We start from the raw sequence: 25,161 nt of genomic DNA, 5'->3' as shown, positions 1-25,161 counted from the left end.
ATATTGAATTAGCTTTTTTATTTTATATAATGTCTTGTGTCTTTTGATATAGCTTTTTACTTAAAGTCTGTATTTTCTGACATTAGCTACATTTATTCTCACTTTAAAATTTTATTTAATACTGAAATATAGTTGATTAAAAATGTTGTGTTAGTTTTAAGTGTACAATAAAGAATTTGAAAAAGGAATAGTTACATGTGTATGTATAACTTAATTACTTTGTTGCACACCACTGCTCTCTTTTGATTATTATTTGCACAGGATAACTTTTTCCATTCTTTCTTCTTCAACCTTGAATATAAAGTAAATATATTATAGATTGCAGACACTTGGATCTTGTTTTTTTGTTTTTTGTTTTTGTTTTTGTTTTTTTTAATAATCCATTCCTTTAAATCTTGTTAAAAAAAAAAAAAAGCTGGGAAGTTTAATCTATTAACATTTGAAGCAATTCCTGAAAAAGGAAGATTCACTATTGTCATTTTGTTATTTGTTTTCTGTGTGTCTTATACCCTTTATGCCCTTCATTTCCTCCATTACTGCATCCTTTCTCTGCTGTTGTTTTTATTTTTGTTGTTGTTGTTGTGACTTATTTTGATTGTCTTTTCTTTTTTGTTTAGTCTATAGGTATTTTCCTTGTGATTACCATGAAGATTACATAAAACTTCCTTTAAGTTATAATAATCTGTCTTACTCTGAGACAACTTAAATTCAATCATGGAAGTTTTCATATCTCTGCCATCTTTATTTTATTCAAGTCACAAAAGCCCATCTTTGTTTTATATCATTAGCATAGATTTATAATTATTTTTATCTTTTAAAAAATTAAAAGTGAGATTCCAAACTGAAATTGTAATAATACATGCTTTGTGTATATATTTACCTTTATGGAAGAACTTAACAGTTTTTTATGTGTTCAAGTTACTATCTAGCGTTCTTTTTTTTTTTTTTTTTCCCAACCTGAAGAGCTCTCTTTAGCATTTCTTGTAGAACAAGTCTAGCTTTTGTTTTATCTGAGAACATTGCACTGTAGCCTTCTTTTTAGAAGGATGGTTTTTACAATATAGAAATTTTGATTAACACTCTTGTGTTTTTATCTTTCCCAGCACTTTGATTATACCATCCCACTGTTTTCTGATGTTTAAGGGTTTTGCTGAATAATCTAATAATCTGATTGAGGTTTCCTTGCATATGATAAGGGATCTCTGCCTTCAAAAATTTCTCTGTTTTCTAATTTCTTTAGTTTGATTATAATGTCCTTGGTATGAATACATTTTTTGTTAAATATGAATACATTTTGAACTTGGAGTTCAATGAGATTTTGAATTTGTAGATGCATGATTTTCTGTAAATTTGATAAGTTCTCAGAAATTATTTCTTCAAATAATCCCTCTGACCCTTTATCTCTCTTTTACCTCCTTGAACTCCCATAATGTTGTCTCCCTTAAGCTGCTTAGGCTCTTTTCACTATTTTTTTTTCTATTTTCTCTTCATATTTAATAGTTTCAATCTTCAAATTTGCTTATTCTTTCTTCTATCAATGTCTTGTCTTGATTATTGTATTTTTTAACTTCACAATTTCTGTTGTATTCCTTTTATAATTTTACGTTTTTGTTGATAGTCACCATTTGTATATCATTTTCTTTATTTTTTGATCCATTTTCTCTTTTAGCTCATTGAGTATATTCAGGCTAATTGTTTTATAGTTTTTTTTTATGCCTTTGAAAGCTGTGTTTACTTGGCATCAGTTTCTAGACATGTATTTTGTTCCTTTGAATTTGTCATGTTTCCTTGTTTCTTTGTATGTCTTGTTATCTTTTGTTGAAAATTTGCCATTTGAAAAGCTACCCCTTCCAGTCTTTGTTCAGTGGTTCTGTCCAAGGGAGGAACTTCATTAATCAGCCTGTAATTAAGATATTTAATGCCAGTTCATGCTTTGTCTTTTCCCCCAATGTGTCCTTGTTTCCTCAAGACTTTCCTTCCTATTTCTTCTCAAATCCTTAGATACTCTATTGTATTATTATTATTATTATCTAGTATTATATAATTGTATTTTTATTTTTTTACAAATGATCATTTGCTGCCAGATGCCTTTGGATCTACAGTCCCCATGCAGCTTCTATTAGTCAGTAGTGCCTGTCACTATTTTATTTGCCTCCAAATTAATATCCAAATTCTACCATTTAGATTAGTGCTTAGTCAGGTGACACAGCAATCAGTCCTTTAGGCAGCTCCCAGATGAGGCAGAAACATTCAAACTAGTTTTGTCTCTTTTCCTTTCTAGTAATTGGGCAGCTTCTTCTTCACCATGTCATGCTTCATTGGAGGAGAGAGTAGGGCAAAGCAAAAATTTCACAATAATTTCTATTGTTTTTTTAATTGGAGGTTATTACTTTACAATACAGTATTGGTTTTGCCATACATCAACATGAATCCACCACAGGTATACACATGTTCCCCATCCTGAAACCCACTCCCTCCTCTCCCCCCATACCATCCCTCTGGGTCGTCCCAGTGCACCAGCCCCAAGCATATTTTCTATTGTTTTAAGTGGCTTTTTTTTTTTTTTTAGTTTGAGGCTCACTTTGTTGCTGCAGACTTTTAACTCTTTTCTAGCATTCCTACAAAGCTATGTTGGTCCATACATGGTTTATTTAGTGTTTCCATGGGAATAAGTGCCTGGAGCTTCCCAGTTCACTATCTTGCTGACATCCCAGGTAATACACTTCTATGTCACTGTTTAACCAAGCAGTCTACTCACTTTTAGGCAGTTTAGTGTGTCTTCTTTTATATGGCAAACCTTGTTAGTTGGAACATTGTCTCCATGCTATTCTACTAAGGTGCTTACTATATTTTAAAGGACTCCAACAATCTATGATGCCAATGAATCCTCCAAACCACTGGCATTTCTTGCCTGGGTTATTATTTTTTGTTTGTTTTCTTTATGTCTTATTCAAAGTATATTATATTACATTTTATTTTATAATCATTAATTTTAATATTACAAATTTTCATTTGTTGTTCAGTCGCTCAGTCATGTCTGACTGTTTGTGACTCCATGAACTGCAGTACACCAGGCTTCCCTGTCCTTCACCATCTCCCAGAACTTGCTCAAACTCATGTCCATTGAGTCAGTGATGCCAGCCAACCATCTCATCCTCTGTTGTCCCTTTCTACTTCTGCCCTCAATCTTTACCAGAATCTGGGTCTTTTCTAATGAGCCAGCTCTTCACATTAAGTGGCCAAAGTAATGGAGTTGCAGCTTCAGCATCAGTCCTTCCAATGAATATTCAGGACTGATTTCCTTTAGGATTGACTGGTTTGATCTCCTTGCAGTTCAAGGAACTCTCAAGAGTCTCCTCCAACACCACAGTTCAAAAACCAACTCTTTGGCACTCAGCCGTCTTTATGGTTCAACTCTCATATCTGTACATGAATACTGAGAAAACTATAGGTTTGACTAGACAGACCTTTGTCAGCTAAGCAATGTCTCTGTTTTTTAATATGCTGTCTAGGTTTGTCATAGCTTTTCTTCCAAGCAGCTGTTGCTGCTGCTACTAAGTCACTTCAGTCGTGTCCGACTCTGTGCGACCCCATAGACAGCAGCCCACCAGGCTCCCCCGTCCCTAGGATTCTCCAGGCAAGATCACTGGAGTGGGTTGCCATTTCCTTCTCCAATGCATGAAAGTGAAAAGTGAAAGTGAAGTCTCTCGGTCGTGTCTGACTCTTAGCGACCCCATGGACTGCAGCCTACCAGGCTCCTCTGTCCATGGGATTTGCCAGGCAAGAGTACTGGAGTCAGGTGCCATTGCCTTCTCCACTTCCAAGCAGAAAGCTTCTTTTAATTTCATGGTTGCAGTCATCTGTAGTGATTTTGGAGCCCAAAAAAATAAAAACAAATTTTCATATTGGTAGATATTTTTTTAGTATTTTTTCCAGTTATTGAAATAATACTGACATATAACATTGTGTATGTTTGAGCTATAAAGTGATGATTTGATAGACATATATATTCTAAAACAGTTACCATAATTACTTAACCGATTCATCACCTCACATAACTACTTTTTTTGTGCACCTGTGTTAAGAACTTTTAAGGTCTACTTTCCCTCTTCTCAGGTTTCCAGTATGTAATACAATATTGTTAACTTCCCCCATATGCTGTACATTAGATACTAAGAACTAATTTACCTTATAACTGGAAATTTATTCACTTGACTCATATCTCCAGGTTTCTCTCACTCCCAGCCCCTATATTAATAAGAGTTCAGTTTCTTTAACATTCTCTGTAAAAGTGAGATTGTGCAATACTTTCTTTCTTTGTCTGACTTCTTTCACTTAGATCTAAGTGCTCTCAAGATTCAATCCTGACATTGTAAGTCAACTATACTTCAACTTTAAAAAAATGTTTTCAAAAGGAAAGCAATCTCAATACATTATTATTATTATTATTTATCTTTCCACTAGAATACTTCTGTAATCCATGCCTTCCCACTGGTGTGGACCATGGAGGTATCCAGGCACAAGTTAGGACAAGGCAGTTACCTTTTTCCTGCTGAGTCACATCATCAAGAACATGTCCTGATTAACTCTCACAGGCATCTTAATATTTCTCTTTAATGGTTCCATTATTCCTAAAGAAAATAAACAATATAGTACCTGCATAAGTATTTATAAAATGTCTGCTTTGTTTCCTGAGTGGAAAATAGAAAATATAGACTGTACTCTCCCCAAAACAAAGAAAAAAAAAATCCTAGTTTTATAATGGGAGGGTCTCCTTCTTTTTAATGGGTGCATAATATTCTTGTGTGTGTGTGTGTGTGTATCAACATCTTTTATCCATTCATCAATAGGCATGTAGGATTTTTCAATGTATTGGCTATTGTGAATAATTCTGCAATTAATGTGGTAGTGCAGATATATCTTCAAGGTAATTATTTCCTTTCCCCTGGATAGATACCCAGAAGTAGAATTGCTGGATCATATGTTCTATTTTTAATTTTCATGCACCTCTATACCATTTTCCATAGTGTATATATTTCCACCAGTGTATATTCCTTTTAACAACGTGCAGTGATTCCCATTTGTTTACATTCTTGCCAGCATTTTTTTAATCTGTTCTCTATTTGATAATAGTCATCCTAACTGGTGTGAGATGCTATCTCATCATAACTTTGATTTGTATTTCCCTGATGATTGTTGATGTTGAGCATCTTTTAGTATGGCTGTTTGTGTGTCTTTTTTGGATAAAAATCTATTCGTGTCTTTTGCCTTTTTCAAATTGAATTATTTGTGAGCTTTTTGCTTTTGGAGTTGCTTTTGAATATCCAGGTTACCAGTACCATTTATTGGAAAGAGTATCTTTTTCCCATTGAATAGTATTGTCTCCCTTTTGAAACATTACTTAACCATATGCAAGTGTATTTATTTATAAGTTCTTGAATCTGTTTCATTGGTTTATGTGTATGTTTTTATGCCAGTACCGCATTGTTTTGATTACTATAACTTTGTAATATGCAGTTGTACACAGATTTGAACTTCACAGGTCCTCTTGTTCATGGTTTATTTTCTCTAAATATGTACTATAGTACTATACAGTCCACAGTGGCTGAACTTGGTGGGTATAGAAGTGAAGATACAGGGGCCTAATTGTAAAGTTATACATAGATTTTCATCTTTCATTTTTCTCAATTATTTGTGGGCTATTCAAAGTATTTTGTGGGTTTCCTCAATGGTTCAGCAGTAAAGAATCTTCCTGTAATGCAGGAGACAAAAAAGACATGGGTTCTTCCCTGGGTCGGGAAGATCCTCTGTAGGAGGAAATGGCAACCCACTCTTGTATTCTTGCTGAGACAATTCAATGGACAAAGGAGCTATGTGGTCTACAGCCTGTGAGTTCACAAAGAGTTGGACATGACTAAGCACACACACATGGTCTTTTTTGACTCCATATGAATTTTAGAATTGTTTTTCTATTTCTGTTAAAAATGACATTGGGATTTTTATAGGGATTGCATTGAATTTATAGATATCTTCAGATATTATGGATATTTTTAACAATATTAACTCTTTCAATCCATGAACACAGGATATTTTTCCATTTATTTGTGCTTTCTTCACCTTCTTTCATTAATGTCTTAGTGTTTTCAGAACTGTTACCTCTTTAGTTAAATGTATTCTTAGGTATTTTGTTATTTTTCATGCTATTGTAAATGGGATTGTTTTCTTTATTTGTTTTTCAGTTACTTCATTATTAGTGTATAGTAATGTGACTGGATTTTGCATGTTGATTTTGTACCCTGAAACTATACTGAATTCATTATTTCTACCAGAATTTTGTTGGAGTCTTCAGGGTTTGTTATATATAATATCATGTCATCTACCAAATAAAAGACTATTTTGTTTCTTTCTTTTTGATTTGGATGCCTATTATTTATTTTTCTTGCCTAATTGCTCTGATGAGGACTTCCAGTATTATTTAGAAGTTGTCTGAGTGGACATCTTTGTCTTGCTCTGGATAATAGAGAAAAAGTTTTCAACCTTCATTGCTGAGTGTGATGTTAGATATGGGTTTATTTTGATAAATGGCTTTTATTATGTTGAGGTATATTCCTTCTATACTCACTTTGTTGAAAGTTTTTATCATGAAAGGAAATTGAATTTTGCAAAATCTCATCCTGCATCTATTGAGATTATATAATGTTTATCTTCCATTCTATCAATGTTGTATTCAACATTTATTTATTTTCGTGTGTTGAAGCATCCTCTGTCCCAGAGGTAGATAAGTCTTGATCAAGCATGGTGTATAACTTTTTTTAATGTGCTGTGAATTCAGGTTGCTAATAATTTGGTTGAAATATTTTAGATCCATATTCACAAAGGATGCTTTGCCTGCATTATTAAAATAGCTTTGTTAGTTTATTATTCCACTCTAGGCTTTCTAGAATATGATCTTCAGCATCAATAATGTATACCAATGGAATTTATTTTTTCTTTATGCTTCCTATTTGATCTTTTCCCCTTATGGTGCAAAATTTTGATTAATTATTTACTGCTGTATCCTCAACACCCCGAATAAAATAGCTTTCACATACCCATCCCCAATGTCTAAAATAGCAATTTACCACATAATCAGTACTTTAAATATCTAAGAATTGTTTATGTTTCATAATATCCATATAAGTTAGGACTATTATCATCTCTCTCTAATTATCAAGGACTAGGCACACAGAATATATAACTTGCCTGATATTATACAACCTATAAATAGTAGGGCCAGATAAGAAATCTAGGATCTTGTTGACTCTAGAGCAAATTGTTTTTACCACTATGCTATATTTTCAGGTACATACAGGCCTCTCAATTAATATTTATTAAATGAAAGACAAAAATAAATGAATGTCTAGCAGAGAGTTCTGAAAACTATGACCCATGGGCCAAATCCAAGACCACTACCTATTTTTGTAAATAAAGTTTTATTCAAACACAGCCATGTCCTTTTTTTTTTTAAATACATTGTCTATGATTGTTTTATGATCAAATGGCAGAGTCATGTAGTTGCAGCACAGATATTATGGCTCTCAAATTCAGCAAGATTTACTACTTGACCTTTTACAGCAAACTTCTGCCAATCCTTTCTCTAGCTCATGATCCCAAATTTTCAAAATCTTCACCTTCACAAACCTCATCTTTAACATACTAGTGTTAAATGCATAATATCACACCTGGTAATGTTTTATTAAGTATTAAATTTAAGTTTCTTTGGGAAATTTTCACAATTTGATTGAAAGTTCCTCCAGAGATGGGGATACATCTTTTCTATATTCTATTAAAAAAAAAAATCTTTGAGAGACAGTTTGTGGTGAGGACAACATGAAACTTGAAAACAAGAAGATGTGGTTATGAAAGTAGCCTGACTACTATATTTATGACCTTGGAAAATGCATGGCTTAAGCTTTGAGAATAAAAATTTTATTCTTGGAAAATAAATATAACAATGCTTCACTCATAAAACTCTTTTAAGGTGTAAATAAAATAATATAGGTGTCATATATTAAATACAGTTTAAATATGAAATAAGGTCTCAGTAAATTACTCTTATTATTGTTTCTGTATAAAGACAGTGCAGTGTACAAATGATGAGCTACTGAACAACAACAACAAAACAGAAAAAAATGTTCCCATAATTGAAGGAAAGAGGTACAGGTGATAGATATAAAAGTACATTAAAAATTACTAAGTAGCATAAAAATGGAAAATCACATTAAAAGGTTAGAAATAAAGATAAAATATAAGAGAAACAGGCCCAAGAATACAGGAATGACAAAAGTATAAAACAGAATAAAATATATAATAAATAGATAGGAGGCAGAATAATAAAAAAGAAAAAAAAAGGAAAAATACACAGTAATGAGATTATCAAATAAAAGCACAATCATATGGACAGGAAAAGCTTATAATAAAGACAGAAACAAGTATAAAGAGGTAGTACGTGTAGTCATCCAAACATTATGCTCTAAGAAAGTATGGATCTTTTCTGGTAGAAGAATCTTTCATCTGGTAAAATGGCCCCTGTAAATATAGATGCTGATGCTACAAGATCACAAAACTAAAGGAAGGCCATGCTGTCACAGTGCACAATCTTGGCAGAACACTTGTATTGCACAAGTGGAACAACCTGACTCAAAGTTAGCATGATAAATTCACCAACTTAAAAGGGGTGTAGTAAAGCCACCACCACCACAACAACAAAAAAAAACAAATAAATAAAGTATGGGAGACATAGAATTTGGAGAAAGAAAAATGTAAGATGAAATATGCGGGGGGCGCTCCGCAGAAAGAGAACGCCAGTGGAACTTCCCTCAGCAAAGCCGAGGGGTCCCGAGGAGAGGTGAGCCTGCTGTTCTGTCCGCCAACCCAGCCCCTCGGCGAGCAAGAGATAATCAGACGTGACAGGGGTTCTGTCTAAGCAGTTCCACTTTATTGTTGTAAGCTCTTGGTTTATAAAGGCAAGCAGGGAGGGGTTTGCGAGGGACTTTCCATAGTTGCACCAATCACATTAAAGGTCAAATCGTCATGTGCCATCATTATAACAGGAGTCTATGGTGATCACACGCTGTCTGCGTGCACAGAAATCAAGACAGCCAATCAAAAGTTTTGACAGACAACTTAGGCCGTGCCCTCATCTCTTCCACCAGGCGCCATCTTAGCTCTAAACCACAAAGCTAGCCCTTCTTTTTTAAGGTTTCCCATTTAGGGCCCCACAGAAATATAGGTACTAAAACTAATAATGCAAGAAAAATGAACAGGTGAAAATACTAAAAGAGTAATCTATTCAATGGAAGGACTAATGCTGAAGCTGGAGCTCCAATACTTTTGCCACCTGATGCAAACAGCTGACACATTGGAAAAGCCCCTGATGTTGGGAAAGACTAAGAGTAAGAGGAGAAGGGGGTGACAGAGAATGAGATGCTTGGATGGAAGCACCAACTTGATGGACATGCGTTTGAGCAAGCTCCAGGAGTTGGTGATGGACAGGGAAGCCTGGCATGCTGCAATACGTGGGGTAGCAAAGAGTCCAATACAACTTAGTGACTGAACAGTAACAACAAATCTTAGAAATGAAAAAAGAGGGTAGAGAAATACACAATAGTGACAGAAAATGAGAAATAGAATAATAACTTGTTTATAAAATAAGTTGCAATTACTTTTGTGGAGAAATTTGTTAGTGCCACATAAGAGCACATATAGCAAATCAAATAATGATGATAAAATAAGTCAACATTCCATTCAAAACAAATACAATATACTCATTTTTCTATATTTCCCTTTAGTACTTACACATATGTGTATATAATATTGCTAGCCAGCTAGCAAAATGATAGAGATAGAAACAAAGATATAGTGTCAATTAGTAGATATATTAATATTTGTCTATTTTACATAAGTGTGCATATTTAGCACAATTTGCTGAAATATCACTATATAACATTATAATGATTTAATTAAATATCTTACAGAGTTTGAGTATCAAAGCCTTTCTATCTCTCTTCTCTTAATCTCCCATTCATTATGACTACTAACACCACTGATTCTGTTTGCTTAAAAAAACATAATAAACTTTGCATATTTCTACATTACTACCCATTCCTTTACCTCCAGGCATCTACTCCAGTCACATTCTGTAAATAACCAATGGTCACAACCTGATTTGGCTCTCTCCATACTTTTCACCTGGTTCATATTTATCATAAACAAGCATATTTATACTTACACGTGTAAATTCTTAGCCAAAGAAAATTGTTTAAAAAAGCAAGAGAGTTCCAAGAAAACATCTACTTCTGCTTCATTGACTATGCCAAAGCCTTTGATTGTGTGGATCACAACAAACTGGAAAATTATTAAAGAAATGGGAATACCAGACCACCTTACCTGCCTCCTGAGAAATCTGTATGCAGGTCAAGAAGCAAGAGTTACAACCGGACATGGGACAATAGACTGGTTCCAAATTGGGAAAGGAGTATGACAAGGCTGTATTTGTCACCCTGCTTATTTAACTTTTATGCAGAGTACATCATATGAAATGCCATACTAGATGAAGCACAAGCTGGAAACAAGATTGCCAGGAGAAATATCAATCACCTCAGATATGCAGATGGCACCACCCTTATGGCAGAAAGTGAAGAGGAGCTAAAAGCCTCTTGATGAAAGTGAAAGAGGAGAGTGAAAAAGCTGGCTTAAAACAACATTCAAAAACTGAAGATTATGGCATCTGATCACATCATTTCATGGCAAATAGATGGGGAAACAATGGAAACACTGACAGACTATTTTCTTGGGCTCGAAAATCACTGCAGATGGTGACTGCAGCCATGAAATTAAGACACTTGCTCCTTGGAAGAAAAGCTATTGGCCAACCTAGACAGCATGTGAAAAAGCAGATGCATTACTTTGCCAACAAAATCTGTCTAGTCAAAGCTATGGTTTTTGCAGTAGTCATGTATCAATGTGAGAGTTGAACAATAAAGAAAGCTGAATACCAAAGAACTGATGCTTTTGATCTGTGGTGTTGGAGAAGACTCTTGAGAGTCCGTTGGACTGCAAGGAGATTAAACCTGTCAATCTTAAAGGAAATCAGTCCTGAATATTCATTCATTGGAAAGACAGATACTGAAGCTGAACCTCCAATACTTTGGCCACCTGATGGGAACAACTGACTCATTGGAAAAGACCCTGATGCTGGGCAAGATTGAAGTCAGGAGGAGAAGGGAATGACAGAGGATGAGATGGGTGGATGGCAACACCAACTTGATGGACATGAGTTTGAGCATGCTCCAGGAGTTGGTGATGGACAGGGAAGCCTGGTGTGCTGCAGTCCACGGAGTCACCAAGAGACAGGACTGAGCGAGTGAACTATTTCTTTGCATCTTTCCTCAAGCAAAAGTATGTTGTGGAAGTTATGCAAAACTAGGTGGTACAGCTCCAAATCATTTTGAAAATGGCTGCATCATATTCCATTGTGTTATTAGTATTCACATTATGGTTTCCATGTTTTGCAAAATATTGTTCAAAAAGGGTTGCAATTTTTCCTGTATAAATTTATTTCTATTGGATAGGTTCCCTGATGTAAATCAGCTGAAAAAGAAAAGATGGAGAGAGAAAAATAAAGTATGCGAGAGAAGAGAAGAGAAGAGAAGAGAAGTAAGAAGAGGAGAGAGAACCAAATAAGTGTAAAGCAACAGAATGGCAATGGTAATTTTTTTTCATTTATTTTTTATAGTTTCTTCAGGAGTACTTTTCCACAAATTAATTCACAGACCCACCCACTGGCAATGAATGAATATCATTTTCCCCAGGTCTTTCCTTTCCAGGAAGAGTTTTATGGCCTTTAAAAATTTTGTCATTCTCTTGGGTAAAAACAACTGTTTATTTTCATTTTAATTTAAATTCCCCTACTATTACTGCTGCTAAGTCACGTCAGTCGTGTCCGACTCTGTGCAACCCCAGAGACGGCAGCCCACCAGGCTCTCCCATCCCTGGGATTCTCCAGGCAAGAGCACTGGAGTGGGTTGCCATTTCCTTCTCCAATGCATGAACGTGGAAAGTGAAAGTGAAGTTGATCAATCATGTCCGACTCCTAGCAACCTCATGGACTGCATGCAGCCTACCAGGCTCCTCCATCCATGGGATTTGCCAGGCAACAGTACTGGAGTGAGTTGCCATTGCCTTCTCCGAAATTCCTTTCTCATTTTTCTATTACTATTTTTGTCTTTTGGTTTCAATTTTAGAAATCAGTACTTTTATGTATCTATCTTTTATCTGTTATCTGCCTTGCATATATTTTTCCTAATCTATCATTCATCTTTTGACTTTGTATAATACATCAGTTGACAAATCATAATTTAAAATTTTAACTTCATTGAGGAATAATTGACAAATAAATTTCTTATATTTAGAGTGAACAATATGTTTTAATATTCATATACATTTTAGAATGAATGCATCAAGATAATTAACACATCAATAACCTCATATAGTTAAGATTTTTAATTCCTTTAAAAAAAAATTAGTTCCTAAATACTCAAGTGCTTTTTGTTATCTTTTACAGCATCTGTACTTCCTATCTTAGAGAACTCTCTCCAGGTCATTGGTTGCGTATATAACCTATAAGTTCAAAGAGTTATGATTGCTTTAGATTTTATATTCACACATTTAACCTTCCTGGCATTTTTTTCTGAATATGATGTTTTCTGGAAATCCAACTCTGTTTTCTTCCAGATGGTAATGAATTTCAATCATTCTATTTGTTCAACAAAACTTTTTTTTTTTTTAACCATTTGCGTAGAAGGCACTCTTTTGAATATATTTCAGTATTTACTGGGATCTACCTCTGAGCTCTCTTTCTGTTCAATTAATCCATTTATTCATACTTTTGCCAGTACTATATTGTTTTTGTATGTTGCAAAAATTAAGCTCCTCTTTAGTTTTTCTGAATTTGTATATTTTTTGGCTACTCTAAGCTATTTCATTTTCCATTGAACTTTAAAATTATTTTGCCCAATTTCTGTCTTAAAGCTGTGTGTCAGATTGCAAATTAAAAAGAACAATCCCATAAGCTCTTCTTACAATATGACTTTAGTTCTCTTTTTGACTCTGTCAGATGTGACAATATGTGACTTCTGAGACTAGATCACAAAATGTGATAACACTTCTGTTTGTTTTGCTTGAGTTTCTCATTGTTGTGCATGCTCCATCACTCAGTCATGTTCCACTCTTTGTGACCCCTTAGACTGTAGCTGCCAGGCTCCTCTGTCAGTGGGATTCTCCAGGCAAGAATTGTGCAGTGGGTTGCCGTTCCCTCCTCCTGGGGATCTTCCCACCCAGGGATCGAACCCGCATCTCCTGCAGCTCCTGTACTGACAAGTGGATTCTTTACCACTCTGGTCTCCTAGAATGTAGGTAACAGAACTGTGAGAAAGCCCAAGCAAACGTGTAGGGAGACCCACCTGGGGAGAAACCACAGGAACAAAATGTCCCTGGCCCATAGCCCCAGCTGGGCTCAGAATCAAGAGCTAGTACCAATTCACCAACCATTTGAATGAATAATTTTAGAGTGGATCCTCAAGTACATTCCAGTTAACATTCATTTTTGGAAATGTCTCTTAATAGTAGGCTTCCCTGGTGGCTCAGATGGTAAAGAATCTGCTGGAATGCTAAAGTAGAAGAGTACACACTTTCCCGACTTTCTTCAATTTAAGTCTTAATTTGGCAATAAGGAGTTCATGATCTGAGCCACAGTCAGCTCCCAGTCTTGTTTTTGCTGACTGTATAGAGCTTCTCCATCTTTGGCTGCAAAGAATATAATCAGTCTGATTTCGGTGTTGACCATCTGGTGATGTCCATGTGTAGAGTCTTCTCTTGTGTTGTTGGAAGAGGATGTTTGCTATGACCAGTGTGTACTCTTGGCAAAACTCTATTAGCCTTTGCCCTGCTTCATTCGGCATTCCAAAGCCATATTTGCCTGTTACTCCAGCTGTTTCTCAAATTCCTACTTTAGCATTCCAGTCCCCTATAATGAAAAGGACATCTTTTTTGGGTTTTAATTCTGAAAGGTCTTGTAGGTCTTCATAGAACCGTTCAACTTCAGCGTCTTCAGCGTTGCTGGTTGGGGCATAGACTTGGATTACTGTGATATTGAATCGTTTGCTTTGGAACCGAACAGAGATCATTTTATTGTTTTTGAGATTGCATCCAAGTACTGCATTTCAGAGTCTTTTGTTGACCATGATGGCTATTCCATTTCTTCTAAGAGATTCCTGCCCACAGTAGTAAATATAATGGTCATCTGAGTTAAATTCACCCATTCCAGTCCATTTTAGTTTGCTGATTCCTAGAACGTCGACATTCACTCTTGCCATCTCTTGTTTGACCACTTCCAATTTGCCTTGATTCATGGACTTGACATTCCAGGTTCCTATGCAATTTTTCTCTTTACAGCATTGGACCTTGCTTCTATCACCAGTCACATCCACAGCTGGGTATTGTTTTTGCTTTGGCTCCATCCCTTCATTCTTTCTGGAGTTATTTCTCCACTGATCTCCAGTAGCATATTGGGCACCTACTGACCTGGGAAGTTCCTCTTTCAGTATCCTATCATTTTGCCTTTTCATACTGTTCACGGGGTTCTCAAGCAAGAATACTGAAAGTGCTTTGCCATTCCCTTCTCCAGTGGACCATGCTGTCAGACCTCTCCACCATGACCCACCCGTCTTGAGTGGCCCCACAGGGTATGGCTTAGTTTCATTGAATTAGACAAGGCTGTGGTCCTAGTGTGATTAGATTGACTAGTTTTCTGTGAGTATTCTTTCAGTGTGTCTGCCCTCTGATGCCCTCTTGCAACACCTTCTGTCTTACTTGGGTTTCTCTTACCTTGGACGTGGGATATCTCTTCAGGGCTGCTCCAGCAAAGCACAGCTGCTGCTCCTTACCTTGGATGAGGGGTATCTCCTCACCACTGCCCCTCCTGACCTTGAACGTGGAGTAGCTCCTCAAGACCCTCCTGTGCCCACACAGCCACTGCTCCTTGGATGTGGGGTTGCTCCGCCCGGCCACCCCCCCCCCCCCGGCCTCGGGTGGGGTGGTAGCTCCTCCCGACCACTGCCCCTGACCCCGGACATGGGGTAGTTCCTCTCGGCCATGCTTGTGAGCCGTTGCAGCCACCCATGCTTGTGCGCCATACTTCTTAAACATCATCAAAGAAGAGACACATGAGAAATTGCAATTTTATGTGACATAATCACACTCACAATCACATATATCCTATCTCTTTTGCCAGATTCTATTGATTAGTATCAAATTACAGGCCCTGCCAGGAATCAAGAACAGGGGATTTCACAAAAGAGTGAACAATAGGAGACAGAGTTAATGGGACCCACCAGAAAGTCTATCACACTAGATAATTTGTTAGAAATGCAAATTTGGAGGTCATAGCCCAGAAATCTGAATCAGAAACTCTGGGGTGAATCCCAGCAGCCTGTGTTTTAAGAAACCTTTTGGTGATTCTGATGTATGCTCAAGTTTGACAGTCACTGAAATAACCCAGATCACCCCCAGTAAATTGAAATGCTAAGCTTGTCATATATGTATTAGAGATTGCCAGTTCTATCTGTTCTTTCATTTATAGTTATATTTCCTCTGCTTTTTAGCTAGACACATGGCTACATAAAGTAAATATTTAATCTTTTGACTTATCTTGCACTCAGTGTGAGGGCTTCCCAGGTGGCTCACTGGTAAAAAATCCACCTGCCAATGCAGGAGACTCAGGAGACATGGGTTTGATCCTTGGATGTGAAGAAACCCTGGAGTAGGAAATGGAAACCCACTCCAGTTTTTTTGCCTAGAAAATCCCATGGACAGAGGAGCCTGGCAGATTTGAGTCTATGGGGTCTCAAAAAGTCCAACACAACTGAGCAACTGAGCATGTAGCACATATTCAATGTGACTAAGTTACTAAGCTCTGAGTGAATGGAAGTGGCTGTGTGACTTGTTAGAAAGTTCTTTAGAAGATGGACTTTTTTGCCCTTATTTTCCCCTTTCCTCTTTCTTGCCTAGTGGAATCAAGGTCAAGTAACTGGAGCTGAAGTCACTTGATTGGATCATAAATGACCTTGACAATGAAGACCACACAATTTTAAACAAGGCAAAAAAGTCAGTATCACTAACACAGCAATATTGCATACCAACATTATTTCTTCCATACAAATGATATAAATAAAATGGTTTCTTTTTAAGTTACTGATATTTTGGGCCTCTTGCAGTTAAACTTAATCTTAACCAACATTACATATGCACTTGGATCTATTTATGGAGACACTAACCTTTCGAGCCACTAACCTTTCCCTCTCAAAGATCTATTTTTCTATTTCTCTCTATTTCTATTCTATTTTTCTAAGTCTCTCTCCTTATTACTCTTTTTATTCAAAAAAATACTTACTTGAACTTGAAAACAATTTGATGTGGATTCTCAAAATGATAAATTCCATTGGGATTATTATTTGATGACTGAAGAAATGTATTGACTTATGAGGTTATGATATATTAATAACATCATGTCTCTATCTGAGAATATGGGTTGTGTGTCCATTTATAGGTTTGGTTCTGTGTCCTTTGAAATTTTAAGGACATACTCATAGAGATCCTGCTCCATTCCTATTAAATTTATTCCAAAGTATTTTGTAGTGATACCATTATTGTGAGTGAGGGTTTTTTTTTTCTAATTTTAATTGAGTAGTCTACAGAAAGGCTATTGATTCTTTCAAAAAGAATTTTTTTTTACTTAGCAATTTGATTTCAACTATGCCTTAAAATTGTCTTAATAGTTTTGCTAGTCCATAGAAGAGTCTATGGAATTCCTAGAATATTTTTGAAAATGACTTAATTTTTCAATATTTATTGAAAATAACTTTTATTTTTCAAGATTTACATTGAAAGTTTCATTTTATTATCTTATTCTACCTATAAAATCTTCAAAAACAATGTTGAATATTAGTGAGAACAACATTTATATGTCTTTTTCTGAGAAAAATGGAAATTAGTATTTCATTATTATTTAAGTCTTTTAGTTTTATTTTAAAATGTATTTACCATATTTTGTAGTTGCCTTTAGTTTCTACATACTTGCATTTTTATTTCAGCTGGAGGTTTAATTTCAGCATCTATTGATACAAACACATATTTTCACCTTTAATTTATTGTTAGAGTGAATTCTGTTGATAGTTTCTAAAGGACACCAATTTTACATACGTGGAGTAAAAATACTCTGCCATCATGGTCTATTGTTCTCTTCATTTATTGTTTAATTTGAATGACTAAATGTTTTTTAGATTTTTTTTCATTTATGTATAATTGAGAAGGTTACAGGCAGGAAGGCCAGGGATATCCAAACAGAGGAAATAGCCTGCAAGTGTCAGACATTTTTATCTCTCTTAAGCAGCAAGAGGAAACAAACTAGCGATGATATTTTTTCCTTCTCTATACAAATTTAAAAGGAGGTTTCTCTTAAAATACTGTGTTGCCATAATGACACCTGGTTTCACCTGAAGTTAACTATCCTCAAACCTGGAGGTAACAAATGCCTTTTTCTTATGGAAATGTTTGTCTTAAGCTATGGTCATGTACTATGCATTTATCTCAAACTCTGTCTTCAAGTCAGTTCCACCTTTTGGCTCAGAACCTACTTGACAAACCAGTATGTTATACTCAGATATTGTTCCTCCAATCTATGTAAATGAAACTGTATGGTGGTCTGCCCTTCTTCAAGATTCAAGTTAATCATTTTATGCCCCAGGATGAACCATTTGGTGCCAAGGTTATCCCAAAATTCATCTTATGGGTGAGGGACCTCGTGCCATTCTGAGTTTTAAGACATTCCTTTCTTTCATTAACAGACTGCTAGTGACTATATAACATCTGCTGAAGACTAGCAGGGGGCACTCTTTCTGCCTCCTTCTGATGCCTATGTCAGAAGTTTTCTCTATCTCCTTTATACTTTAATAAAACTTTATTACACAAAAGCTCTGAGTGATCAAGCTTTGTCTCTGGTCCCGGATTGAATTCTTCTCCTCCAGAGGCCAAGAATCCTGGCGTCTTTGAGTGATTCAACAACAATCTTTCATAATTTAAATTTGTTTAAGATTTTCTTTTGTGCTACTTTTGAGGTTTAATATTTAAGTAGTACATTTTTGTTGGTTTCATAAATTGAATTATGGTATTTTTTTTAATGGGATGGTATAGGAGAGCAATATTTTCCACCTCAATATGTGTTTCTTTGGCATGAGGATTCATTTAGGCTTATTATTTATAAGGTGCAAAAGACTCAGGAAGAAACTTCAACATTCTCCCTATCTGCCTAAAAGAATGTAGATAGAAGACTTGTTCCAGGTAGGCAACTTTACATAGAAATGGAGAAACCTAGAAAAGCCTGTTTGTTAAAATTCCTCTCTGTGTCCTACCCTCTCTGCTTGGCCCAGCAAACATTTGTTAACCAAGCATCTGCTTTTACATCTCCATGTGAATTGCCTTCCTCAGCTTTGAAGTATCAAGCCACTTTCTTTGAAGATGATATTTAAGGTTAGAGTTTCAACCATTTTGGTGAGTTACTCAGTTTTCCTGGGTCTCTTTCATGTATTTCATGTTATTAAGATTTTGCTTGACTTTGTTTCTGTTAATCTGTCTCAAGTCAATTTAAGTATTAGACCAGCCAGAAGACCCTAGAAAGATAGAGGAAGATTTCTTTCTCCCTGACAATGGAATGAGTTTGAAACACATAGGAATTATACGCGTCTTAAAAGTTATATGTGGTTGAACAGGAAAACAGTAAGTCTGGTCTCCTTTTAAATAGGCCAGGATTTAATTGCCCCTGTTCTGTTCTCTAGGATTACCTTTGTGTCAAGGTATTTAACCATTCTGGTGAATTTTGGTGATTATGTTTCAATGAAATAGTTTATTTCTTTCAGATTTTAAAATTATTTGAGCAGTATTCCACTTTAAAACATGGCTTCCCTGGTGGCTCAGAGGATAAAGCATCTGCCTGCAATGCAGGAGACCTGGGTTTGATCTCTGGGTCGGGAAGATTGCCTGGAGAAGAAAATGGCAACCCACTCCAGTATTCTTGCCTGGAGAATCCCATGGACAGAGGAGCCTGGCTATCTACAGTCCACGGGATCGCAGAGTCGGACACGACTGAGCAACTTCACACACACCACATTAATACACTTTAACATGCATGCTCACTCATGTCTGACTTTTTGCGACCCCATGTAATGTAGCCCTGCAGGATCCTCTGTCCATGAAATTATCTAGGCAAGAATACCGCAGTGGGCTGCCATTTCCTCGTCCAGGGGATCTTCCTGAACCAGGGATCGAACTTGCATCTCCTGTGACTCCTGCATTGGCAGGTGTGTTTTCTTTTACCACCAAATCACCTGGGAAGCCCATAAAATATTTTTTATAACTTCCATATCTATCATTATACCTTTTCTCTTTTCTTATATGACATATTTATAATTTATTATCATTGCTAAGTTTAGACAGAGGGTTACATACTTTATTTGTAATAAGAATTAACTTTTAGTTTCATTTACCATCTCTTCAATTTTTAAGACTAAAGTTTAGGGAAATGGATCCCTAAATAAGAGTGTGAAGGGCTTACTGCAATAGAACAAACAGAACTATAAAAGTTGTTGAAAGACAAAAATTAATAATGATTTAAATTATCTAGAAATTGTTCTAAGGGTATATAGTAAACTTTTTTTCAAGAAAATCTAGTAAGAATAGAAACAGTAGGTGGCATTTGAGCCAGAGCTCACTCCCTCTCTCCAGAATCATGAGAAATCTACTCATGGTGGGATCAGCTAAGAGCACAGGGTTCCCTCCCCACCACCAATCTCTAATATAGTGTTGCAATGTCTTCCAGAGATGAGAGAGCTACCAGTATATATTACCCCTCCCAGTTCTGTGTCGCAGAAGCTCTATTCCAGCCAAGACTGATTCTGGGACTCCCTGTTTCCACCCAACCCTCACTCATGGAGTACAAGCTCTGCTCTTGGTATGGTGGGCCAAGGATACTAGGATCTAGCTACCTTCACTTCAGATGACTAATAAGATGGAGTCAAACTAAGGAGGCAAACTGAGAAAAACAGAAGCTACCACCCAACTTGAATGTGAAATAGGAATATCTGAGAGTAATGAACCACTATCTTGGTCACGAGGTCTGGAGCAATGGCAAAAATATTTTGAACAGTGATGGAGACAAATTGCAAGAAGAGGAGATCAGGAACCCAACAAGAATGTTCACTCTCACTGCTCTTACTGAGCATAGTTTTGAAAGTCCTCATCATGGCACTCAGAGAAGAAAAAGAATTAAGAGGAATACAAATTGGAAAACAAGTAAAACTGTCACTTTTTGGCAGATGACATAGAAAATCCTGATGGTTCCCCCAAAAAACTACTGGACCTAATCAATGTATTTGGTGAAGTTGTATGATCCAAAATAATGGACAGAAATCTTAAATTTCTATACACTAACAACAAAAGAGCAGAAAGAGAAATTAGGGAAACAATTCCACTTATCAGCACAACAAAAAGAATAAATTACCTAGGAATAAATCTACCTAAGGAAGCAAATACCTGTACTTAGAAAACTATAAAGCACAGATGAAAGAAATAAAAGAGGACGCAAACAGATGGAAAAATATACCATGTTCTTGGATTGGAATAATCAATACAGTGAAAACGAATATGCAACTCAAAGCAATCTAGAGATTCAATGCAATTCCTATCAAGTTATCATTAACATTCTTCACAGAATTAGAACAAAAATTTTACAGCTTGTATGGAAACACAAAAGACCCTGAATAGCTAAGGTATTCATGAGAAAGAAAAGTGGAGCAGGAGTAATCAAGTGCCATGATTTCAACAATAATCAAAAACACAGAAATACAGACCAATGATATACAGTAGAAAGCCCAGAGATAAACCCCTGCACCTATGGTCTCCTAAGATATGACAAAGGAGGCAAGAATATAAAAGGAGAAAAGATAGCCTCTTCAAGAAGTGGTGCTAGAAAATCTGGACAGCTAATGGAAAAAATAAAATAAAATTAGAACACTACTCAACATCACTGTTGTTGTTGCTCAGTCACCCAGTTATGTCCAACTCTTTGTGACCCCAAAAACTCCAGCATGCCAGGCCTTTCTGTCCTTTACCATCTGCTGAAGTTTACCCAAGTTCATGCCCATTGCATCAGTGATGCCAGACAGACGTCTGATCCTCTGACACCCTCTTCTCCTTCTGCCTTCAATCCTTCCCAGCATCAGGGACTTTTCCAATGAGTTGGCTGTTTGCATCAGATGACGAAAATACTGGAGTTCCAGCTTCAGCATCAGTCATTCCAACGAGTATTCAGGGTTAATTTCCCTTATGATTGACTGATTTGATCTCCTTGCTGTCCAAGGGACTCTCAAGAGTCTTTTCCAGCAACACAGTTCAAAGGCATCAATTCTTCAGTGCACCACCTTCTTTATGGTCCAGCTCTCAGAAGTGTATGTGACCACTGGGAAAACAATAGTCTTGACTATACGGACCTTTGTCAGCAGAGTAATGTCTCTGTTTTTCAACAGGCCATCTAGATTTGTCATAGCTTTCCTGCCAAGAAGAAAATGTCTTCTGGTTTCATGGCTGCAGTCACCATCTGCAGTGATTTTAGAGTGCAAGAAAGGAAATCTGTCACTACTTCAACTTTTTCCCCTCTATTTGCTATGAGGTAATGGGGCTGGCTGCCATGATCTTAGTTTTTTTTTTTTTTTTTCTTGCTATTTAGTTTTAAGCTGGCTCTTTCACTCTCCTCCTTCATCCTCATCAAAAAGGCTTTTCAGTTCCTCTTGGCTTTCCACCCTTAAAGTGGTATCATGCACATATTTGAGCTTGTTGATGTTTCTCCCACCTATCTTGATTCCAGCTTGTAATTCCTCCAGCCCAGCATTTCTCATGATGTGCTCAGCATATAAATTAAACAAACAGGGTGACAGTAGACAGCCATGTCATACTCCTTTCTCAATCTTGAACCAATCAGTTGTTCCATACAGGGTTCTGACAGTTGCTTCTTGATCCACCTACAGGTTTCTCAGGAGACAGGTAAGACATTCTAGTATTCTTATCTCTTTAAGAGCTTTCCACAGTTTATTATGATGCACAAAGTCAAAGACTTTGGTGTAGTCAACAAAACAGAAGTAGAATTTTTTTCTGGAATTTGCTATCTTTTTCTTTGGAGATATCAAAGGAACATTTTGCCCAAAGTTGGGCACAATAAAGGACATAAATGTAAAGACCTAGTTTATGAAGAGATCAAGAAGAGATGGAAAGGTTACATGGAAGAACTGTACAAAAAAGATCCAAATGAATTGGATTGCTACGATGGTGTAGTGAGCCACCCAGAGTCAGATATTCTGGGGAGCAAAGTCAAGTGGGCCTTAGGAAGCACTGCTGGTAATAAAGGTAGTGAATTCGATAGAATTCCAGTGCAATTCTTCAAAACCCTAAAGGATGATGCCATAAAGGTGTTGCATTCAATATGTCAACAAATATAGAAAACCCATCAATGACCACAGGACTAGAAAAGGTCAATCTTCATCCCAATTCTCAAGAAGGGTAGTACTAAATAATGTGCCAACCATTGGACAATTGCACTTATCTCCCATGCTAGTAAAGTCATGCTTAAAAATCCTGCATGTTAGGCTTCAGCATTACGGGAACCAAGAACTTCCATATATCCAAGCTGGGTTTTGAAAAGGCAGAGGAACCAGAGATCAAATTGTCAACATTCACAGGATCACAGAGAAAGCTAGGGAATTCCAGAAAACCATCTATCTGTTTCATCAACTACCTTATATCATACACAAAAATAAACTCAAAATAGATTAAAGATCTAAGTGCAAGACTGGACACTATAAACCTCCTTGAGGAAAACATAGGAAAAACATTATTTGACAACAATCACAGCAAAATCTTTTTTGACTCACCTCCTAAAATGATGAAAATAAAAACAAAAATTGACAATTGACACCTAATTAAACATAAAAGCTTTTTTACAACAAAGGGAACCATAAACAAGATGAAAAGACAGCTCTTAGAATGGGAGAACATATTTGCAAATGAAGCAACAGACAAAGGATTAATCTCTAAAATATGCAAACAGTTTATTGAGCTCAATAAATAAAAAGAAAAAAAATTGAGCTCAAATCCAATAAAAAAAAAGGGGGGGAGGAAGAAGACCTAAATAGAAATCTCTCTAAAGAAGACATACAAATGACCAAAAAAACACATGAAAAGATGCTCAACATCACTAATTATTATAGAAATGCAAATCAAAACTACAATGAGATATCATCTCATACTGGTAAAAAGGATCATCATCAAAAAATCTACAAATGATAAATGCTAGAGAGGGTGTGAAGAAAAGGGCACCCTATTATACTGTTGGTGGCAATGTAAATTGGTATGGTCATTGTAGAGCACAGTATGGAACTTCTTTAAAATCTAATCATAGAACTACCATATGATCCAACAATCCCACTACTGGGCATATACCCTGAAAAAAACCTGTAACTCAAAAAGACATATATACCCCAGCAGTCATTGCAGCACTATTTACAATAGCCAGGACATGGAAGCAGCCAAGATGTCCATCTACAGATTAATGCATAAAGAAGATGTGACATATATATACAATGGAATATTACTTAGACATAAAAAGGAATGGAATTGATTGAGTTAGTTGAAGTGATTTGGATGAACCTAGAACCTGTCATACAAAGTGAAGTAAGTCAGAAAGAGAAAAACAAATATTGTGTATAATGCATATATATGGAATCTAGAAAAATGATACTGATGGACCTATTTGCAGGGCAGGAATAGAGGTGCAGAAGTAGAGAATGGACTAACGGACATGGAGGGAAGGAGAGTAGGGTATGAATTGAGAGTGCACTGCTGGCATATATACACTAGTGGGAAGCTGTGTAAAATAGATAACTCGTGGGAAGATGCTATATGGTACAGAGAGCTCAGCTCAGTGTTCTGTGACGACCTAAAGGGGGGATGGGAGGGAGGCTCCAGAGAGAGTGGATATATGTATAGATACCCCTGATTCACAATGTTGTACAGCAGAAATGAACACAATATTGTATAGCAATTATATTCCAATTAAAATGAAGGAATACTCTGAAGTTCACTCCAAGTTATTGGGCCATATTTCAAAGATTGAGGGAATGTTTAAGCCTAGGAAATCTGTTGAAAGTAATTCAGATTTTGGTGGTAAGCAATTGAGAAGACACTATTGCTTTATTGTTAGAACTTTGCCAAAGTCAATTAGGAAAAGAGACAGCTAAGAAGATATCTCAGATGTTTTAACAAGAGAGAAACAAGACTATATGGTCAATGATGCAGGCAGTTGGAAATACGAAATGGTGGTAGGACATAATTGAAGTTCTGTTTGAGTTGTTCCAATTTTCTCATTAAAATAAGAAGCAATAGTATTGGCCAAGGATGAGTGAGTTAATCATCTAGAAGAGTAAGAGAAAAAAACCCAACACTAATATGATATGGTTGTTAAGGCCACATGAAGTGAAAGAACAGTAACTTAAAGTTCTAACATTTAACAGAGTCAAGCATTCATATTTTATTGATATTCTTTTCTCCTTTGACTTCTACAAAACTATACTTGCTGTTTTCTCCATCTTTATTATTTCTACCTCTGGCTCAATTCATCGTATTAATATGTCTTTTAACATCCATATCTCATCTCACCTCAAATGTCTTCTCAAAGAGGCCTTCCCAGTTTGTTGAGAGTTTAGCTAAACCACTCTATGATATAGCAATATCAACACCCATTTTGCATAGCTAAGTAGCATACAGGGACCTTGAAGTGACACTAGCCTCAGTCACAAGTGCATACCCTAGATAACAGCCTTTAGAGTCACAAGTAAGTGTTAAGTTCCTGATATGACTTCCCCAGCACCTCTGGCAATAAGAGAATCACTCCTGCCTCCCAATTCCTTTTCTCATGCACTCCTTAGGTAAGACGACTGTGGAACTTACCAAAACACTGCTTTT

At 36.3% G+C, this 25,161-nt stretch overlaps 1 pseudogene; it reads right to left on the bottom strand.

The window, feature by feature from the left end:
* Positions 1-15,233, bottom strand: part of LOC120882496 — a 97,951-nt pseudogene extending 82,718 nt beyond the window's left edge.
* Between the last annotated feature and the right edge of the window lie 9,928 nt (positions 15,234-25,161).

Source organism: Oryx dammah, unplaced genomic scaffold, assembly GCF_014754425.2.
Source record: "Oryx dammah isolate SB20612 unplaced genomic scaffold, SCBI_Odam_1.1 HiC_scaffold_23, whole genome shotgun sequence".
Classification (NCBI taxonomy): domain Eukaryota; kingdom Metazoa; phylum Chordata; class Mammalia; order Artiodactyla; family Bovidae; genus Oryx; species Oryx dammah.
The sequence above is the reverse complement of the archived record's forward strand: the minus strand, read 5'-3'. Positions and strand labels throughout refer to the sequence as shown.